Source organism: Lepidochelys olivacea, assembly GCF_965140295.1.
Source record: "Lepidochelys olivacea isolate rLepOli2 genome assembly, chromosome: 14".
Lineage (NCBI taxonomy): Eukaryota > Metazoa > Chordata > Testudines > Cheloniidae > Lepidochelys > Lepidochelys olivacea.
The window spans coordinates 32,393,315-32,414,184 of record NC_140424.1 but is presented as its reverse complement, the minus strand read 5'-3'; the positions used below and the strand labels follow the sequence as shown (position 1 = coordinate 32,414,184).

General features: G+C 44.4%; 1 pseudogene across 1 annotated transcript in view; it reads right to left on the bottom strand.

Annotated features, from left to right (window-relative positions):
- Positions 1–20,485, bottom strand: part of LOC311530583 (E3 ubiquitin-protein ligase TRIM15-like) — a 48,494-nt pseudogene extending 28,009 nt beyond the window's left edge. Inside the window, exon 1 of the transcript XR_014714565.1 lies at positions 20,238–20,485. The product of XR_014714565.1 is annotated as an E3 ubiquitin-protein ligase TRIM15-like (transcript). The remainder of the gene's footprint in view (positions 1–20,237) is intronic.
- Between the last annotated feature and the right edge of the window lie 385 nt (positions 20,486–20,870).

Sequence of the window (20,870 nt, the reverse complement as noted above, 5' to 3'; positions counted from 1 at the left end):
TAACTTCACTTTATGTTCAATTGGCTCTACTTTGCAAACAGACACTTTGTAATGGAGATTGACATGCTTGTTTGTAACACCCATGAAGAACCGCGAATTGGAGCTGGCGCTCATAGAAATGTCACATAGAGACTCCCACCTTCTATAGTTTGGATCAGGAATGTTAAAAAACGGGGAGTCTCAAATAAATAACACCTTTGTATAACAAAAGAAAGGCAATACCGAAGGAATGTCAAGAGACAGGGAGTCTCAAATAAAATAACAACACTCGGTGAAATAAGAAATGTGTTTTTTATTAAAGTAAGGAATGTATGTGAATGAATGGTGGGTTTTGAATAAACAGGGAAGTGCCAGCCTAGGAATTTAACATCGATTGGCCGAAGAAGACGCCAGGTGGAGACAACCAGAGAACCCCACCGGAGGGCAAACTGGGATCCACCCGACCAATTCAAAGGATGAAGAAAGCTGATGAGCACCTGACAGCCGTCCTGGAGCAGTCATGACTAACGATATGACAAAGCAAATTCCACGGACTGGCATAGGAAGAAAGTCCTATAAAAATGGACACTAAGGGCTGAGAACTTGGAGTCTCCAGTTCTGCCACTACCCTTCAGGAGCATCGGATGCGCATCTGACACGGACTCCGCTCCACTCTCGTGCACAGGTTACCTGGCCAGTACCCTGTCACGAGCAACCTCTAGGCTGGTAACTATAAACCCCTATGCAGAACTGGTATGAATGAATGAATGAATGAATGAATATATATATATATATATATATATATATATATATATATATATATATATATATATATAATTAAGTAAGGAATAAGTAACGATAGGACAGTGTGAGTTTTATATTTCTTTATTATATTTACAATAAATGTGGCATTTTGCCTTTTCCTTTTAATAAGATCCTGCTGGTTTTTATTTTATTGGTACAACATTTTGGTGGAGAATTGCGAAAGGGGGAATATTGGTAAAAAACCTCAGTTATTGTAAATATTGGTGTGCACACTGCCAGCTCAGGTGAGCTAGGCATTTCTATTAGGTTAACCAGACCTGCTGGCCTCCGAGAAGGTAGCAGGGGACCTGCTGGCCTCCGAAAAGGTAGCAGGAAAAACAGATTAAACCAGACCTGCTGGCCTCCGAGAAGGTAGCAGGGGACCTGCTGGCCTCCGAGAAGGTAGCAGGAAAAACAGATTAAACCAGACCTGCTGGCCTCCGAGAAGGTAGCAGGGGACCTGCTGGCCTCCGAGAAGGTAGCAGGAAAAACAGATTAAACCAGACCTGCTGGCCTCCAAGAAGGTAGCAGGGGACCTGCTGGCCTCCGAGAAGGTAGCAGGAAAAACAGATTAAACCAGACTTGCTGGCCTCCGAGAAGGTAGCAGGGAGAAACAGGTTAACCAGACCTGCTGACCTCCGAGAAGGTAGCAGGGAAGAACAAGCATAGATTAAGCACTGAACAAAATCAGGAGTGATAGAAAAATTAAAAATTTGTTAGAATGTTAAAGAAAAAACAGGGTAAAGCAGGTATGGAGGGAGGAATGAAACCGGAGGGAGCTCCCCCCTCAGCTTTCATTAGAGAAATTACACCTTTCAAACAAGTCCTCCAAAGATATGGACATAATCCATGGACTGAACAAGTCCTTGTAGATGTCTGTACTATATCAGACCTAGAGGATAGATTGGCTCAATACATCCTCATGTACAAACCTTCTAGTGCTGCCAAAAGAGACGCAGCAGCTATTTGGCTATTATGGGAGGCATGTAATAACAGTTATCTCTGCCTAACTACCTGTAAAGAAAATAACATTTCTCTGCAGGAAAAACTAACCCAATTGGAAAAAGGGATAGAAAATTGGAAAGTGGTGGCAATAAACTCACAAAGCCAGATGGAAATAATAAAAGAGGCACTGCAGGAATACAAAAGCAAAGAAAGATTCCTGACAGAGCAAACTACCGCATTTAAACAAATAGAAAAAGAAAACCAAGCCCTAATTAAAGAGAATCAGGTCCTACAAGGGATGGTTAAAAAGCTAACATTAGAACAAGGCAGAACTCCGGTAAACCACAGTCGTTGTGAATCTATTATCAAACAGCTTAAATTGAAATTGGGCTTTGCCACCCGTCAAATCGCGGCTGTTAGCTCAGGAGAATGGGACCCTGCCAACCTTAATCTAAAATCAGATTGTGGGGGGGAAGCCTGGGATCACTGGGACCCCCAAGGAATTTGGGAGAAGGATATTGTGGACAACCTAAAGGAAAGTCCTTCAGTCTCGGTGGCTGCTTTAGAACGGCGCACCATTACTACCCCCAGGGCGGACGCTGAGGGAGGGGGTAATGAACAAATCACAACTATCCCGGTGTCAGCAGCAGACCTAAAAGCAATGGCTGACCACCTAGGTACACTAAATAGGGAATCCTTTTCCCGGTGGTGTACCGATGCCTTCCTATTAGCCGGGAGGGAGAGATTAACCACTACAGAGATCTACCGGCTTATGGGGATATGCGCAGCTCCAGAAATAAGAGCCACACTGGACCGCATTAGGGTAGAAGAAGCTACCAATGAATTATCCCTAATGGCGATTTTTGGGGAACAAATAGGCAGGAGAAATTTTATAGCCCAAGCTGTAGCTTCAGCCCAGGGTCCCAACGAAGACCCAGAGAACTATCTTACTCGATGGGCATTAATGCAGGTGATGGCCGGTCTAGTAACCGTGGCTGGCATTCCCAATTTATATACCTTACCATTCCCCATCTCCTCCCTGAGAGATTGTGCCGCGTCACTACTACCATATTATTCAGGGAAACTGGCTGTTTGGCAGGATGGGCATCCTGCTACTTTAGAAGAATTAAGGGGGATGGTGCAGCAAATTACCACACATGCAGGACCAAAACCTAACATAAAAAAAGAAAGAGTGGCATATGTGGCTGCCATGGAGCCAACAGTCACCTATTCAAATGAAAGTGGGGGAAAGGGAATTTTAGCACCCCGTGGAGGTTCCTGGAGAGGGAGGTCTCGAGGACGGGGAAATTATCATGCAGGAGGGAGGTTATATCCAGAAACACACAGAGCTCGAATAACTGAGGAGAATAGACCATCTCAGGGATGCCCCGATAAGCTCGATCCAGATATGCGTTGAATGATGTGGAGATTGTTAATGCAGCTGGGAGGGGATCGGGAAAAATGGGACAAGGCTCCTATGGCTGATATCATGAGGGAAATCCTAAGACTGCAAAGCCAGCAGAGGAGGGTATCTGGGGTAACCACCTCAAGCGCTCCTCCGATGGATTTGCTTCCTCCCCCTGCAGAGGATCACGAATACTTCTAGGGAAGCCCGCTGAATGTAGAATCCCCACCTGGTATAGGAGCACAGCAGTGGAGATTCATAGGAAAGTTAACATGGGATCCAGGAGGGAGACCCCACATATACATTCAGCAGGGAGACCAAGCTCCTACCCTAGCCCTAATTGATACCGGAGCCTCAGTCTCCTTAATTAAGGCAACCCCCCACAATGGCAGGAAGGGGCAGGAGGTAATCCTGCAGTCATTCCAGGGGAAACCCAGTATGGGACAAGAATGGACACAAGTCCCTTTCACAGTACAAGGTTTCCCGTCCTCAGTGCAATGCTATAGCACAACTGGAAACTTAATTCAAACAAAATACATGACTAACGATGTAATTCTAGGAATGGATTGGTTGTTTAAAAACAATATCCTAATCGATTTACCCTGGAGCGCCCTGTGGAAGCTGGAAGCCCTCCCCCCTTTTTTATCAAAAGAGAGCCAAAACAACATGGTTTCCAAAAGAGGAGACCGATCAATTGCAGCCCTCACTGCCCAACAGAAAGAGGAGTGGCGTGCAAAGTTTCCCGTGGTCTGGACCCAGAAGAAAACAGATTGTGGTAAAATCAATGCTTGTGTCAAAATTGTAGGGGAACTAATACCGCCCCAGAAACAGTACAGGTACCCTAAAGAAGCTGAAGCACAATTGATCCAGATCATCAAGGACCTGGAAGAACAGGGGGTTATCAGGAAAACTAACTCTCCCTTTAACTCCCCTGTGTGGCCAGTCATAAAGGCAGATGGACAGTCCTGGCGACTAACTATTGACTACAGGAGGATCAACAGAGGAAGCATCCCCATGGCTCCCATCGTGGCAGATATGACACAAGTTATCCAAAAAGTACAAGCCACCTCCAGGTACTTTTCAGTTATAGATCTGGCTAACTGTTTCTTTGCAATACCCTTACACCCTGATTCACAGGACCGGTTTGCCTTCACCATAAGGGATCAGCAATACACATTTCAACGCTTACCCCAAGGATTCCAAGACTCTCCAGCTATTGCCCACAGACATGTGGTAGATATGCTGGATCAATTAAGTCCAGCAGATCGACTACTTGTTTTTTCCTATGTGGATGATATTTTGGTTTTCGGGGAGCTGGAGGCGCAGGTACAAAGGCTTACAGAGGATGTCCTCACACTAATCCAGGACACCGGATTCAAGGTAAGCCTGGAAAAAGCACAATTGGTGCAAACCCAGGTCAGTTACCTAGGGATTATCATTGGCCAAGAGGGAAGGCAGGTAGATCAAAGGAAGGTGAGGGCATTAATTGAAATGCCAGCTCCTACAGATGTACACTCCTTAAGGGTTTTGCTAGGGGGATTCAACTTTTTTTAGGCCCCATATCTATAAATATGCAGAGATCACCCTTCCTTTATGGAAATTACTTAAGAAAAAGACACATTGGGAATGGGGTCCAGACCAGGATACCGCTTTAAACACCTTAAAACAAAAAGCCCTAACCGCCCCTGCTTTGCGCTTCCCGGATGAATCAAAACCATTTGTCATCCGGTTAGCAGCTAATGAAGTGGCCATGGCAGCTACCCTCTTACAACAAAGTGAGAACCAGAGATTGGTACCCGTAGCATACGAATCTAAGAAATTGCAGGGAGCTGAATTAAATTTCGACACTTGTGAACGGGAGTGCCTGACAGCAGTATGGGCTGTTCAATCCTTTGAGCCGCTTTCCGGCAGTGCCCCAATTACAATACAGAGCACACATACACCTCTGAAATACATCCTGTCTGGAAAGTTGATAGGAGGCAGGGTATCTAATACCAGGATGGCACAATGGACCCTAACCCTGGTAAACAGAGGAGTCCGGGCTGACACAGTAGCTAAACCTGACATGCTGACTCATGCTCTTATCGAAAGGGGGACTAAGCATGAATGTCCACTAGTTACACTAGAACAGAGAATCATGCAAGCCCAAGCGCCCCCCCTTGAAGAACTAGATACAGTGGGGCGGGAAAGACACATTTGGTTCACCGATGGCAGTTCCATGGTGATCCATGGTAAAAAGAGAATCAGATATGCAGCCATAAATTTAGAAGAAGAGGTGCTAACAGGGTATTTAGATCAGGGCTCGGCACAACATGCCAAACTCCACGCAATATATCAAGTTTTAAAACAGTATGCAGCAGAAGAATGCCCCAAAACTGTATACATCTATGCTGACAGCAACTATTGCGTGAATGGAGTGCAATATTGGATGTTTGATTGGCAAAAGAACGGCTGGAAAGCCGCGGATGGTAAAGAAATAGCGTATATAGAGGAATGGAAATGGATTTATGCCTGGGTTACCTCTCATCCCGATCAGTTAAAAATCAAACATGTAAAGGCACATGGGAAAGGCTCAGCAGCTGAAACCATCTGGAATAACCGTGCGGATGCTATAGCCAGAGACTATGAAGGGATAGCAGCAGTAACCCGAAGGCAGGAACAGAAGGTATTAGGATCAGTCCAGATCCCAGGAAGAATTGAAAGGCAGGAACTGGTGAATATAGCTCACCAATTCATGCACGAAGGAGTGGAGGGGACGCTGGGAAGGTTAAAGCAAGTAGCAGAATGGAGGGGGATGAGAGATGATGTAGAAACATGGGTCAGGAACTGTGTTCAGTGCGCCAGAGATAAAGCCCGACCCCCATACCAGCCTCAATTGCTACATCAAAGAAGGCTGGGCCCCTGGCATAGGATCCAAATAGATTTCATTGACAAATTACCAGGAAGTAAAGAAGGATTCCGGTACTTGCTAGTAATCATAGACTCGTTCTCAGGATGGGTGGAAGCTTTCCCTACTAGGGACAATAGCGCTCGTACCGCGGCTAAGAAACTATTCTCTGAAGTAGTTTGCAGATATGGGACTCCCGAGATTATTGATTCAGACAACGGAGGATCGTTTGTGGGAAACATATTTACCCTAATGCTTAAAGCTTTGGGGGTGTCACACAAACTTCATGTTCCATACAGACCCCAGTCCTCAGGACAAGTGGAACGAATGAACCGCACTATTAAAGAAGCTCTCAGGAAAGTTGTGGACCGCACCGGTAAAGACTGGCCTGAGAAGCTTCCACTAATACTGGCAGCTATCCGCAGCAGCAACAGGCTGAGAACTAAAATACAGCCTTACCAAATCCTCTTCGGGCAGGCAATGAGGCTGGTCATTAACCCTGAGCAACATCAGATACGGAGATAAACAATCCGCTGGGAGCTCATGAGCACTGGCAGTGGCTAAAGCAGCTGCAGGAAGATAAAGCCACCTTATAGCATAGGGTGAGCCAAGCCATTGAGCTCATGAATACAAGAATGGATAACAAAAAACCTGGGGACTCACTGTTATGGGAGCCAGGGGATCAGGTAATGTACTTAAGGCTGGGCAAAAGGGATCACACACTAGAGTCGAAGTGGACTGGACCTTACTCCATAGTTGATCGCCTCAGCCCTCTCATTTATCGCATAGACAAGAATGGGAAATCAAAATGGGTTCACGTTTCACAACTCAAGCTGTTCTCATGACTTAATCCTCTCACAACTGTAATTGTATTTTCAGACACAACACCCTGATAACAGTTGTGAACCAGGATCTGCAGACGTGGTGCGTTTATTTTTCATTCCTGCAGGCACGAAAGACTGCTGCTTAAAACCGCCAGCTCTGATCCTTATCAAAAGGGCAAAACAATGCCTCCAAGGAGATGGAAACCAGAGCTACAACAGACGCAGCAGCCCCCGTTCTGGATCAAAGCGTTAACCCTACTTACAGTGGTGAAAACACAACACCCAGGCGCTTCCACGCCCATCAATAACAATGGTATCCATGCTCCGGGATACATGGGACAAGGTAAATCAATTCTCACTGCCTTACTAATACATGCACAAGCCAACAACACACCATGGCTTCCACCACAAGAGACAGACATTCACTTAAGATGGGTTGATTTAAAAACTAATCTCACATTAACAACTTTAGGGGAAACACATGTATATATTGGAGAAGGGGAACTGGGGCTACAAGTAAATATCTCAGTCGCCGCAGGAAGGAAAAAACATTGGATGGTGGGGGTACGGACGGCAGGATATGTGGGAGATACCACCATACTTTCAGACTACCCCTCGCTCCCTTATATATGGGAGGGGTTTATAAAATCCGGGGACCTTGTAACTGTAATTGTAGTCTACTGCCCAAGTCACACACATGCAATGACATTCCCAGATGGGTGTGAATGGACTTGGGAAAAAGAATATGTGTTTATAAGAAACACCCCGGTACAAATGGCAAAACCAGCCTTATTTAAAACCCAGACTACCCCGGTAAAAGCCTTGGTGAGCCCCCTGCTGGTAAAAGTAAGAATTGACATGGATTGGACACGACTAAATGTATCAAAAGTAGAGCCCAAGTGTATGCCTTTCTCTCTCCCCATACTGTTAGCCTGGATAAAGACACATAAACTGTCCCCTCCAGATACCCCTCACCCCAGAACTAAAAGAAACATTATGGATACCATGCTAGGCGGGTTCAATATGACTTATCAATATGACTGGATGCAGTACGTTTCCAGTAGTGTAAAACCAGACTTGTTAATAGGGGAAATTGTTGTCAAAATTGCACACCAACAGTCCCTGGAGGCAAAGGTATGGAAGGTTAGCCCACTTCCCATATTACACATGGGATCCTTCTGGCTACCCCAAACCTCGAGCCAGTGGGCTGGGGAGGGAGGGAAGCTATTGGACACTAGAGGTTGTACCGAATGGACTCCTCAACAGTGGGTGTGCCTCACCTTGCCTGTTGCTCCAGAACCTTGTAGTAAAGATACATCACTAGGATCATGTATATGGGATGAATTGGATAATGAGACCAAAGTATTGTATAATGGACAATGTGTGTGTATTAATTCTTGGGAGGAAGTATTCTGGGAAGACGGGAGTGTTAGCAGTCCTCCAGTAGATGAATGTAAGTGCAATGTAAGTGCCATATTCACCAAAAGCCACACATACTATTTACCACAGCCAAAAAAGTCCCAGCTGACATTAAGTGCGGGGTTGGCTGAATTCTCCATTGACCTTGGAATTCAATGGCATGACCTTACTGATAGTCTAATAAGAAGTAAAGAAGTGACACATTTTCTGGAACAAACAAATGATCAGGTGGGAAATCGAACTATTCATATTATACATACCAATGGGGACATGTTAAGAATTGCCACAGCAGAGAAACAAATAACAACTTATCACTGGTATGATATATTCTCTGGATGGTCCCCAACCACCAATGGTATCCTGTCAGTAATACTACATCCCTTGATAATAGTTTTATTATTAAATTGTATCTGCATAATCGGAATGTGTGGTATGGGTTGTTGGATAAAAAGAATGTACACTTGATTAGAATCACAGAGTCAAATAGCCTCACAGTACCTCTTCTTGAACAGGCTACAAAATAGGTGACACTGACGATTATCTGTATATCTTAGTGTCAAAAGGGGGATTATGTAGGCATATTCCAATATTTGTGATTCTATTCATAAGAAATTGTAAACCTGCAATATTGATTTATAATACATAATTGTAAACCTGCAATATTGATTTTCATAAGAAATTGTAAACCTGCAATATTGATTTATAATATTTATTAAATCTGTATTTATAATTCTTCTATTTGACATAATTGTAAATCTGCAATATTGATTTACAATCCTGTATTAAAGCTTGCAAACCGTACCTTGCAAACTGCTCAATTGGCTTTGCTTTCTCTAAATTGATACTTTCTCTCACTTGTTATGGCGCTTGTAAAACTAAACTGCTCAATTGCGCTCTGAATTGATACTTTCTCACTTGTTATTAAGATTGACGCTTGTAAGACTAAACTGCTCAATTTGACCCTGAATTGATACTTTCTCACTTGTTATTAAGATTGACGCTTGTAAGACTAAACGGCTTAATTGACTCTGCTTTCTCTTTCCATTGATTGTAATGGAGATTGACATGCTTCTTAACTAACTTCACTTTATGTTCAATTGGCTCTACTTTGCAAACAGACACTTTGTAATGGAGATTGACATGCTTGTTTGTAACACCCATGAAGAACCGCGAATTGGAGCTGGCGCTCATAGAAATGTCACATAGAGACTCCCACCTTCTATAGTTTGGATCAGGAATGTTAAAAAACGGGGAGTCTCAAATAAATAACACCTTTGTATAACAAAAGAAAGGCAATACCGAAGGAATGTCAAGAGACAGGGAGTCTCAAATAAAATAACAACACTCGGTGAAATAAGAAATGTGTTTTTTATTAAAGTAAGGAATGTATGTGAATGAATGGTGGGTTTTGAATAAACAGGGAAGTGCCAGCCTAGGAATTTAACATCGATTGGCCGAAGAAGACGCCAGGTGGAGACAACCAGAGAACCCCACCGGAGGGCAAACTGGGATCCACCCGACCAATTCAAAGGATGAAGAAAGCTGATGAGCACCTGACAGCCGTCCTGGAGCAGTCATGACTAACGATATGACAAAGCAAATTCCACGGACTGGCATAGGAAGAAAGTCCTATAAAAATGGACACTAAGGGCTGAGAACTTGGAGTCTCCAGTTCTGCCACTACCCTTCAGGAGCATCGGATGCGCATCTGACACGGACTCGGCTCCACTCTCGTGTACAGGTTACCTGGCCAGTACCCTGTCACGAGCAACCTCTAGGCTGGTAACTATAAACCCCTATGCAGAACTGGTATGAATGAATGAATGAATGAATATATATATATATATAATTAAGTAAGGAATAAGTAATGATAGGACAGTGTGAGTTTTATATTTCTTTATTATATTTACAATAAATGTGGCATTTTGCCTTTTCCCTTTAATAAGATCCTGCTGGTTTTTATTTTATTGGTACAACAAGGAGTCAGTGAAATGGACAGAGAAACCACCTGGCAAATGAGGGAAAATGTTGAGAATCCCAAAAACGTGGTGTGAGCAAATGCCTCAGTCCTGCCTCATCTCACCCAATGCAGGGCTGTAGTCAATATATATCATTCATGGCTTTCCAATCGTCCTGTAAGCTGCAGGAGTTTCCTTCCCTGTGAGTGTTCGGATGGAATGTGGAGGCACAATACAGTTATTCAGTCTTTGAAACTTTATTGTGTTGGGTTTTCCCTTTGTGCTATTCCTTTTCCTCCCCAGCACAGACATTTACTCCTGCCTGAATTGTCTCTCTGTCTCCCAGCAGGTGATGAGAGAGTGAGTGAGAACGAAGAACAGAATCAACATCAGGAAGTTCCTGGGAAAGTGGAACCACAGGGGACCTTTGTGAGAAGAGCTGAAGGGAATTTCTCACAGTGCTTGGAAGAAGGAAAAACCTGTGGAAATTGGCATGCGTCAGAGAGGCTGCTCGGAAACCACCCCAGGAAGAAGGTGGCTGAATCTCTCAAATATGCGGGAGGATTCAAGGATCCTGAGGAAACCACAGTCCAGCAGACAAATCACAATAAAGAGAAACCCAATCAATGCCTCGAATGGGGGAAACGATTCATTCTGAGATCACACCTTAATACACATCAGACAATCCATAAAGGAGATAAACCCCATAATGCAGGTGTGACACAGCACCCCATATTCATCATAATGATATCATAATGATATGATTATGACATAATTATGATACATCTTGTACAAAGTGTGTCATGTGAGGGATCTATGGAAAAGTTATGATTTGCTGAGTACGATTATTCTATTTGTATGCATGTACCATTTTGTATCTGAAGTTATGAATATTAATTATGTATCTGTATTTCAACTGTGCTTACTCTGGGTAACACACACAACTAGCCTCTCAGGTATAACAGTGAAGAAGCTAGAAAGTGCTAATAGCCCATCAGCAAAGACAATGGACCATGGAAAAGGTTTGTCTTCATTGGGGAATGTTTCAGCCAGTCTATGAGTAATGGTTCCTGTGACCCAGCAAGGCATGCAAGGCCATGTGACCAGACCACATGACACTAAATTCCATTTTGGTACCTGTGTTTTTCCGTGAACTGGGCTGGGAACTTAGCTTGAAACAAAAGGTTTCTGCCATATAGAGAGACTATATAAGGTGGGGAGTGACATCATGATTTGTCTTCGCTCCCCCACAATTCAACACCTGAAAGAAGCTCTGGAAGACAAAGGATTGGGAACAGGGGAAGGGAAGCCAAGCTGCAAGGCACATGTTCCTTGTGCCTTAAGAATGTGCAAGCCTGCTTGTATCATCAGACAAGGGGAGATATTGCTAATTCAAATCCTATCTTTCGAGTAATTTAGGCTTAGTTTCCAATTTTGTTTATTTGCTAGGTAATCTGTTTTGATCTGTTTGCTATCACGTATAATCACTTAAAATCTATCTTTCTGTAGTTAATAAACTTGTTTTATAAGAACATAAGAATAGCCATACTAGGTCAGACCAAAGGTCCATCTAGCCAAGTATCCTGTATTCTGACAGTGACCAATGCCAGGTGCCCCAGAGGGAATGAATGGAACAGGTAATCATCAAGCCCTGTCGCCCATTCCCAGCTTCTGGCAAATAGGCTAGGGACACCATCCCTGCCCATGCTGGCTAATAGCCATTGATGGACCTATCCTCCATTAATTTATCTAGTGCTTTTCTGAACCCTGTTATAGTCTTGGCCTTCACAACAGCCTCTGGCAAAGAGTTCCACAGATTGACTGTGCGTTGTATGACGAAATACTTTTTTTTGTTTGTTTTAAACCTGCCGCTTATTAATTTCTTTTGGTGACCCCTAGTTCTTGTGTTATGAGAATAAGTAAACACTTAGAATCATAGAATCATAGAATATCAGGGTTGGAAGGGACCTCAGGAGGTCATCTAGTGTAAATCAATAGAAGATGTTTGGATGTGCCCCTCTCCTATGTCTATAGAGGAGCAGGATCAATGGCCTATGCAAGGGGTGGACAACTGGGTGTACTGTGTATAAGGTGTTTTGCTGGGAATGTACATATTACTGGGGGCACAATTACACCAGCTCATAACCAAACTACACACATCTACATTCTGCTATATGGACTTTGGTGCACGAATGGATCTGTGAATCTTATTGCTGTAAATAAGCCAGTGCCTACTGCCTGATTCCATACCAAGTGGTCAAGCTGGTTTGGACAATATCCCATTTCTCTGTGAACATTCAATGGACTTATGATATGGACAAAAGCAAGCAAAACCTGCAGGGGCAGCTTGTTGCAACTGCCAGCAACTGGACACATAAGATTGTGACCCCGTTGAAGGAGGAGAGGCAGTGTTTTGGGGGTGTCTCGGATGTTGGACCATACTGCAGTGGTCAGGACTCAGTGTTGCTGTGGATTTTGAATTGTTAACTGTACTTGTGTTACGTTGCATAGGGAGATAACGTATAAGTAATGTAATAAGCCCTCCAAACCCTGCAGTGTACTAGACAACCCGGACCCAACCTTCTCAGGCCCACTCTAATGGGAAGTCTGGAACACTAATTGGAATAGGTGTGGTATGCCCGTATGAGAGAAGGTGCAGGGCACTATACTACACAAGGGGCAGTGGGACAAATGGAATATCGACACTGTTAAGGAAAAGTTAGCACATGTGACTCCATTTTGGTTTGGGGCCCACCATTGTTTAAATGCCAGCACATCATACACCAGGAGGAGTAATCCTTAGATATTGAATCCCTGTGAAAATCCTCCTCCTTGTCTCCAGCCTGCCTTGACTCCCAGTATCTGGTTTTTGTCAGTCTCTAACTCCCTGTCTCTTGGCCTTGATGTGAGGCCTCCCATCCTGATAATAAAAGTTACTGATGCATGGCTTTAGGACCATGCTGTGTAATTAACATACTGGTATAGCACGAGGAATGCACCAAGCAGGGATAGGTGGTAGATAAGACAAGGGTTTGTTTATTGGCTAAGGTTTCCGATGCACGAGGGCAACATGCTTTGCTAAAAAGTATATAACCTTTGTATAATCTGCATTCAGGGTCCCCTCCTGGCTAGCAGGGGGGCACCACGCTCGAGCGTAATAAACTTAGTGTCTTTTGGGAACTCTGCAGTTGTGGACTTTGTTTCTGTGCCTCAGCCTAGATTCGAACTGTGCGTGACCTATCAGGTATAATTCGCAGCACTGGTGTGCGTGTCCTATCAGGTATAATTCGCAGCATTTGTGTGCGTGTCCTATCAGGTGTAATTCGTAGCACTTATGTGCGTGTCCTACCAGGTGTAATTCGTAGCACTTGTGTGCGTGTCCTACCAGGTGTAATTCGTAGCACTTGTGTGCGTGTCCTATCAGGTGTAATTCATAGCACTTGTGTGTGTGTCCTACCAGGTGTAATTCGTAGCACTTGTGTGTGTGTCCTACCAGGTGTAATTCGTAACAACACCTTCCACCTTGATGCCATGCCCTATCAGGAAATGTGTCGCCATATGTCCTATGCTTTTCCAGGGATACCTGGGCAGGAGGATCCCAAAAGAAAAAGAAAAAAAAGGGGTGGAGTGTTAGGATATAGATATTCAGGCCTGTCTGCAAAGGCCTGTACTTTAAGAATTTAGGTGTATTCTTATCACTTGGCTAGTTCTAGAGGTATAAAAGAAAGAAATCACTGTCTGCCGGTGTAAGGGCCTTCTCTTACTGTGACAGTTTGTGGCCCTGTGCTTAGGCTCAGGCCTTTGGCTAAGCAGCAGAGGCAGCCATAAGCTGAGAAGCGAACAGTCACATCCTCACATTCCAAACTAGTCACATTGAAATAAGGTGCTATTGGGCTGTTAGGCACTATCAGGACAGGATTGTATTCCTATCACCTCCAGAGAAAGGGAAGTGCCTAGAAAATGTAAAAGGAAACTTAGTTTGATAGCATCCTGTCTGGTAAGAACTCACTTATCAATAGCTGGGATGTGAAACCCTCACTTCTGTATTGTCTTGTCATTATAGTTTCAACTTTGCTATTGTTTGTCTGTATAATCTCTGTCTGGTTCTGTGATTGTTCCTGTCTTCTGTATAATTAATTTTGCTGGGTGTAAACTAATTAAGGTGGTGGGATATAATTGGTTATATAATCATGTTACAATATGTTAGGATTGGTTAGTTAAATTTCAGGAAAATGATTGGTTAAGGTATAGCTAAGCAGAACTCAAGTTTTACTATATAATCTGTAGTCAATGAGGAAGTGAGTGGGTGGGGGTGGGCGTGGGCATGGGCATGTGGCTAAGGGGGATGGGAATAGGGAATGGGGGTAAGAAAATTGGAATCATGTTTTGCTAAAGGGGGAAATGGGAACAGGGAATGGGAGTAAGGAAGTTGGAATCATGTTTGGCTAAGGGTAGGAATGGGAACAGGGACACAGGTGTAAGGCTCTGTGGTGTCAGAGTTGGGAAGGAGGATACTAAGGAAGGAAACTGGAATCATGCTTGCTGGAAGTTCACCCCAATAAACTTTGAATTGTTTGCACCTTTGGACTTCGGGTATGGTTGCTCTCTGTTCATGCGAGAAGGACCAGGGAAGTAAGTGGGTGAAGGAGTAAGCCCCCTAACACCCCTGCTCAAAAGCAGGACCCATCCCCAATTAAATCATCCCAGCCAGGGCTTTGTCAAGCCTGACCTTAAAAACTTCTAAGGAAGGAGATTCCACCACCTCCCTAGCCAACGCATTCCAGTGTTTCACCACCCTCTTAGTGAAAAAGTTTTTCCTAATATCCAACCTAAACCTCCCCCACTGCAATTTGAGACCATTACTCCTTGTCCTGTCCTCTTCCACCACTAAGAATAGTCTAGAACCATCCTCTCTGGAACCACCTCTCAAGTAGTTGAAAGCAGCTATCAAATCCCCCCTCATTCTTCTCTTCCGCAGATTAAACAATCCCAGTTCCCTCAGCCTCTCCTCATAACTCATGTGTTCCAGACCCCTAATAATTTTTGTTGCCCTTCGCTGGACTCTTTCCAATTTATCCACATCCTTCTTGTAGTGTGGGGCTCAAAACTGGACACAGTACTCCAGATGAGCCCTCACCAATGTCGAATAGAGGGGGACAATCACGTCCCTCGATCTGCTCGCTATGCCCCTACTTATACATCCCAAAATGCCATTGGCCTTCTTGGCAACAAGGGCACACTGCTGACCCATATCCAGCTTCTCGTCCACTGTCACCCCTAGGTCCTTTTCCGCAGAACTGCTGCCTAGCCATTCGGTCCCTAGTCTGTAGCGGTGCATTGGGTTCTTCCGTCCTAAGTGCAGGACCCTGCACTTATCCTTATTGAACCTCATCAGATTTCTTTTGGCCCAATCCTCCAATTTGTCTAGGTCCCTCTGTATCCTATCCCTGCCCTCCAGCGTATCTACCACTCCTCCTAGTTTAGTATCATCCGCAAATTTGCTGAGAGTGCAATCCACACCATCCTCCTGATCATTTATGAAGATATTGAACAAAACCGGCCCCCGGACCGACCCCTGGGGCACTCCACTTGACACCGGCTGCCAACTAGACATGGAGCCATTGATCACTACCCGTTGAGCCCGACAATCTAGCCAACTTTCTACCCACCTTATAGTGCATTCATCCAGCCCGTACTTCTTTAACTTGCTGACAAGAATACCGTGGGAGACTGTGTCAAAAGCTTTGCTAAAGTCAAGATACAATACATCCACTGCTTTCCCTTCATCCACAGAACCAGTAATCTCATCATAGAAGGCAATTAGATTAGTCAGGCATGACCTTCCCTTGGTGAATCCATGGAATAAAGTCCTTATTTACTTTCTCCACACCAGTCCTGATTTTATAGACCTCTATCGTATCCCCCTTAATTGTCTCTTTCCCAAGCTGAAAAGTCCCAGTCTTATTAATTTCTCCTCATATGGAAGCTGTTCCATACCCCTAGTCATGTTTATTGCCATTTTCTGAAGCTTTTCCAATTCCAATATATCTTTTTTGAGATGGGGCGACCACATCTGCGCACAGTATTCAAGATGTGGGCATACCATGGATTTATATAGAGGCAATATGATATTTTGTGTCTTTTTATCTATCCCTTTCTTAATGATTCCCAACATTCTGTTTGATTTTTTGACTGCCACTGCACATTGAGTGGATGTTTTCAGAGAACTATCCACAATGACTCCAAGAATTCTTTCTTGAGTGGTAACAGCTAATTTAGACCCCTAAAAAGTATGGCTCTGGTTTGGGAATCCCCCTCACATTCTCAGCCATGAAGACTGATGCAAAGAATTCATTTAGTTTCTCCGCAATGGCCTCATCATCCTTGAGTGCTCCTTTAGCATCTTGATTGTCCAATGGCCCCACTGGTTGTTTAGCAGGGTTCCTGCTTCGGATGTCCTTAAAAATTTTTTTGCTCTTAGTTTTTGACTCTTTGGCTGGCTGTTCTTCAAATTCTTTTTTGGCCTTTCTAATTATGTTTTTATGCTTCGTTTGTCAGAGTTTATGCTCTTTTCTATTCTCCTCATTAGGATTTAACTTCCACTTTTTAAAGGATGCCTTTTTGCCTTTCACTGCTTCTTTTACTTTGTTGTTTAGCCACAAGTGACACTTTTCTGGTTCTCTTACTATGTTTTTTAATTTGGGGTATACATTTAAGTTGAGCCTCCATTATGGTGTCTTTAAAATGTTTCCATGCAGGTTGCAGGGATTTCACTTTTGGCGCTGTACCTTTTAATTTCTGTTTCACTAACCTCCTCATTTTTGTGTCGTTCCCCTTTCTGAAATTAAATGCTATGGTGTTGGGCTGCTGTGGTGTTTTCCCCACCACAGGGATGTTAAACCTTTACTAGTGTGTCTTTAAGTGAGGTGTTTGGGAAAATCTCTGCTTGGTAAACAAAGACTGTTGCACATCTTCCCCACATCGAGGGGGGAGAGAATTAATTAATGAGCTTGCATTGTACACATCCTGTGCAGTGCAAGATGGTATAATTCTGGGCTCATACTCCAATAGGGGAGCAAGGCTGGGGAGCTGGGAAAATGGAGGTTATCTCCTGTTTGTCCTTGAGTGGCTTAGGTAAAGCACTGAGGTAACTCAGTTAGGTGTGTGGCGTCACCTGCTGTCATGTTGGGTGATAACAGGGCCTGGAGCGGCTGGCTGTGTATCACCAGTAGAGCAGTGTGAGAAAGGACAACTCAGCTGAATTGTTAGGAGGCACAGCAGTTCCAACCACTCCCAGACTACACCCCGGGGAGTGACAACCTCTCACAGCGGGCAATGACCCTAACTCAGGCTGAGCAGAGGGAACCTTTCCCCAGTGCCTTCCCCAGCAACCCTCCCACCCTTAGCCCAGTGCTGCCATGCTCTCCCTGCCAAAGTTACTGACTGGGTGTGGGAGACCTTTCCTTCTCCTGCTGCACCTCCCCCTGGCATTTTTCTGGCTCACTCAGCCTCTCTCCGTGGCAGCCAGGCCCAAATGTGGAGCAGAGGGGGCAGGACAGAGATGCTTCTCACGTTTGAGGGTGGCTACTCTGGTTTGCTGCCTTTGTGTACAGAGCCTGGCTGAGGAAGTGGTGGCTCACCTCCTGTCTCACTGCCTGGACCTGGCTGCCAGGAAGAGGGGGCTGGTTGCAGGACCACAGCCTAGCCTAGTGGTATTGTTTTCACAAGAGCCTCCAGGGTTGTAAAGTTACCAGGGGGCTCGTTCCAGCTCAGCAAATAGCAGGAGTCAGTTCCAGGAAGGGAAACACCCAGGTGCTGCTACAGGTGGGGCTTGTTTCTGAGCTCGGGAAAGTGAACCTTACCCTGTTACACTGTCCAGAGGGAGCCATGGCTGCAGGGAGCTTTGTGGAAAGTCTCCAGGATGAAGCTACTTGTCCCATCTGTCTGGAGTATTTCACAGAACCTGTCACTCTGGAGTGTGGACATAATTTCTGCCGAGCCTGCATCAGCCAGTGCTGGGGAGAATCAGACACAGGCATCACCTGCCCTAAGTGCAGACAAGCTGTGCAACAGAGAAACCTCAGGCCAAACAGGCAGCTGGCGAATGTCCTAGAAATAGCCAAATGGCTGAGTTTCCAGGCAGCGAAGGGATCAGGAGTGTGTGTGGAACGCCAGAAGGCTCTGACACTGTTCTGTGAAGAGGATCATAGAATCATAGAATATCAGGGTTGGAAGGGACCCCAGAAGGTCATCTAGTCCAACCCCCTGCTCGAAGCAGGACCAATTCCCAGTTAAATCATCCCAGCCAGGGCTTTGTCAAGCCTGACCTTAAAAACCTCTAAGGAAGGAGATTCTACCACCTCCCTAGGTAACGCATTCCAGTGTTTCACCACCCTCTTAGTGAAAAAGTTTTTCCTAATATCCAATCTAAACCTCCCCCACTGCAACTTGAGACCATTACTCCTCGTTCTGTCATCTGCTACCATTGAGAACAGTCTAGAGCCATCCTCTTTGGAACCCCCTTTCAGGTAGTTGAAAGCAGCTATCAAATCCCCCCTCATTCTTCTCTTCTGCAGGCTAAACAATCCCAGCTCCCTCAGCCTCTCCTCATAACTCATGTGTTCTAGACCCCTAATCAAACCCCCATCTGGGTGGTTTGCCATCTGTCCCGGACTCACCGAGCTCACACTGTGGTTCCCATAAAGGAGGATAACCAGGAGTACAAGGTAGGGAATTGCTGTCAAGTTCAATGAGTAACAGCTTTGGATTTTTATGACAGGTGGAAGTTGCCTGTCAGAGGTGTGACTGCATTGTTCAACTCTGTGAGGCCTTCATTGTATGGGAGATGCTATCAACAATAAATGAGACAGCTGGGTGGCAGGAAGGGCAAACAATTAAGACTTGAAAAATTTCTAATGGGGGAAAGTTTTACCTGAGAAGCAGAATCCTTTTCAAACCCAGCTCCCACTGGTGAACTAAGGGAACTCTCTATGGAACAGAAGCTGTTAAATGATTAGTGAGGTTTAAATCACCTGCAGGCCTGTCTATGTGAGACTGTTGCCTTCAGACTGGAGAATATCAAGTTAAAAAGCTGATGTTGTCATTGCTGATTTGTATCTTAGCATTTATCATCATTGTTGTTATTGGCATCCCAGTAGCCACTACAGACCCCAGATGAGATTTGACCTTGATTTTGCTGGAACCTGCACAAAACAGTGTGAGGGACAATCCCGGCTCTGAGCAGGGATATTCTAATGTATAGGCTAATCTGAGAAGAAAAATGCAGAGTGGGATGGGAAATGGAGGCTCAGAGTGGGGAAATTAATTGCCTAAGGTCACCCAGCAGGAGAGTGACTGGGTGGGCAATAGGACCAAAGTCTTTCAAGGCCCACACCAGTGCCTGAACCATGAGACCATGCTGTTGTGGCCCTAGCAGCGATGAAGTCTGTTAGAAGGGGAAGACTCTTTGAGAAAAGTCTGAATCATAGAATATTAGGGTTGGAAGGGACCTCAGGAGCTCATCTAGTCCAACCCCCTGCTCAAAGCAGGACCAATCCCCAATTTTTGCCCCATATCCCTAAATGGCCCCCTCAAGGATTGAAGTCACAACCCTGGGTTTAGCAGGCCAAAGCTCAAACCACTGAGCTATCCCTCCCTCCAAGCCAGTAAGGAGATGAAGTTTCTCCTTGGGAGTCTGAATTTCCATGAGGGGTTAAACTGAGATGCACTCTCACCCCTAAAAATAAAAATCAAACCACCCAAATCATTTCTGTTGATTCAGGATAAAATCCAGCTCTATTTGAAGATTCTGAAGGAAGAGAGAGAAAATTTCCAGGGATTTAAATTGAATAGAGAGAAGAAAAGCCAGGAGCATCTGGTAGGTTCCTGTTATTAACCTGCATTGACATGGGATGTGAGGTTGGTTTGTAGGCAGATTCCCTTGTGGCCTTAGGAAATGTTGGCTTTTATCTACTACTCCGTTACCACGGATGCTCTGTGTGTATGTGTGCACTCACCTCCATACAGATGGCCTGAAAAATCCTCTTCTCCATCTTCAGATTCTAAGCTTTCATTTCTGGTAATGAATTCTTGTCCACCTTTTGTGGCTTTGACGAAAATCTTGCCAAAATGATCTGAATGTATCCAATGCACAGTTCTGTACCTGTCTGCACCTTTTGTTCAATTGATTCATTTTTTCTTTCCATACATCTGTGTCAACGTAGTTCTGTGTAGAGCTGAGTAAACAACAGGACTTTTCATTGACTGGAAATTGGGGAAAAAATGGTCAAACCAAAAATAATTTTAAAAAATTTAGCAAATCAGTGTTCCATTTTTTCTTGGGCAGAGTGTTTTGCTTCAATTTTGACCATGAAGAAGGACTTTTTGAAGCAAAAACTAATTTCAAATGGAATAATCAAAACATTTTCTTGATTTTTTAAATGATTTCTTTATTTATCTGCTTATTTATTTCTTCATTTATCCATCCAAAAAAGGTGGGTGACATTGAGAAGAATTCATTAAATATTTCAGAGTCAATGAATCTGCCTTTTCCCTCCAAAAAAGTTTAGTGCAAAAAATGTCACTCAGATCTAGTGCTAAATCTTGCCTCTGGCGGCCTTGGATCTGCATTTTTAAAGGCCCCTGGTAAC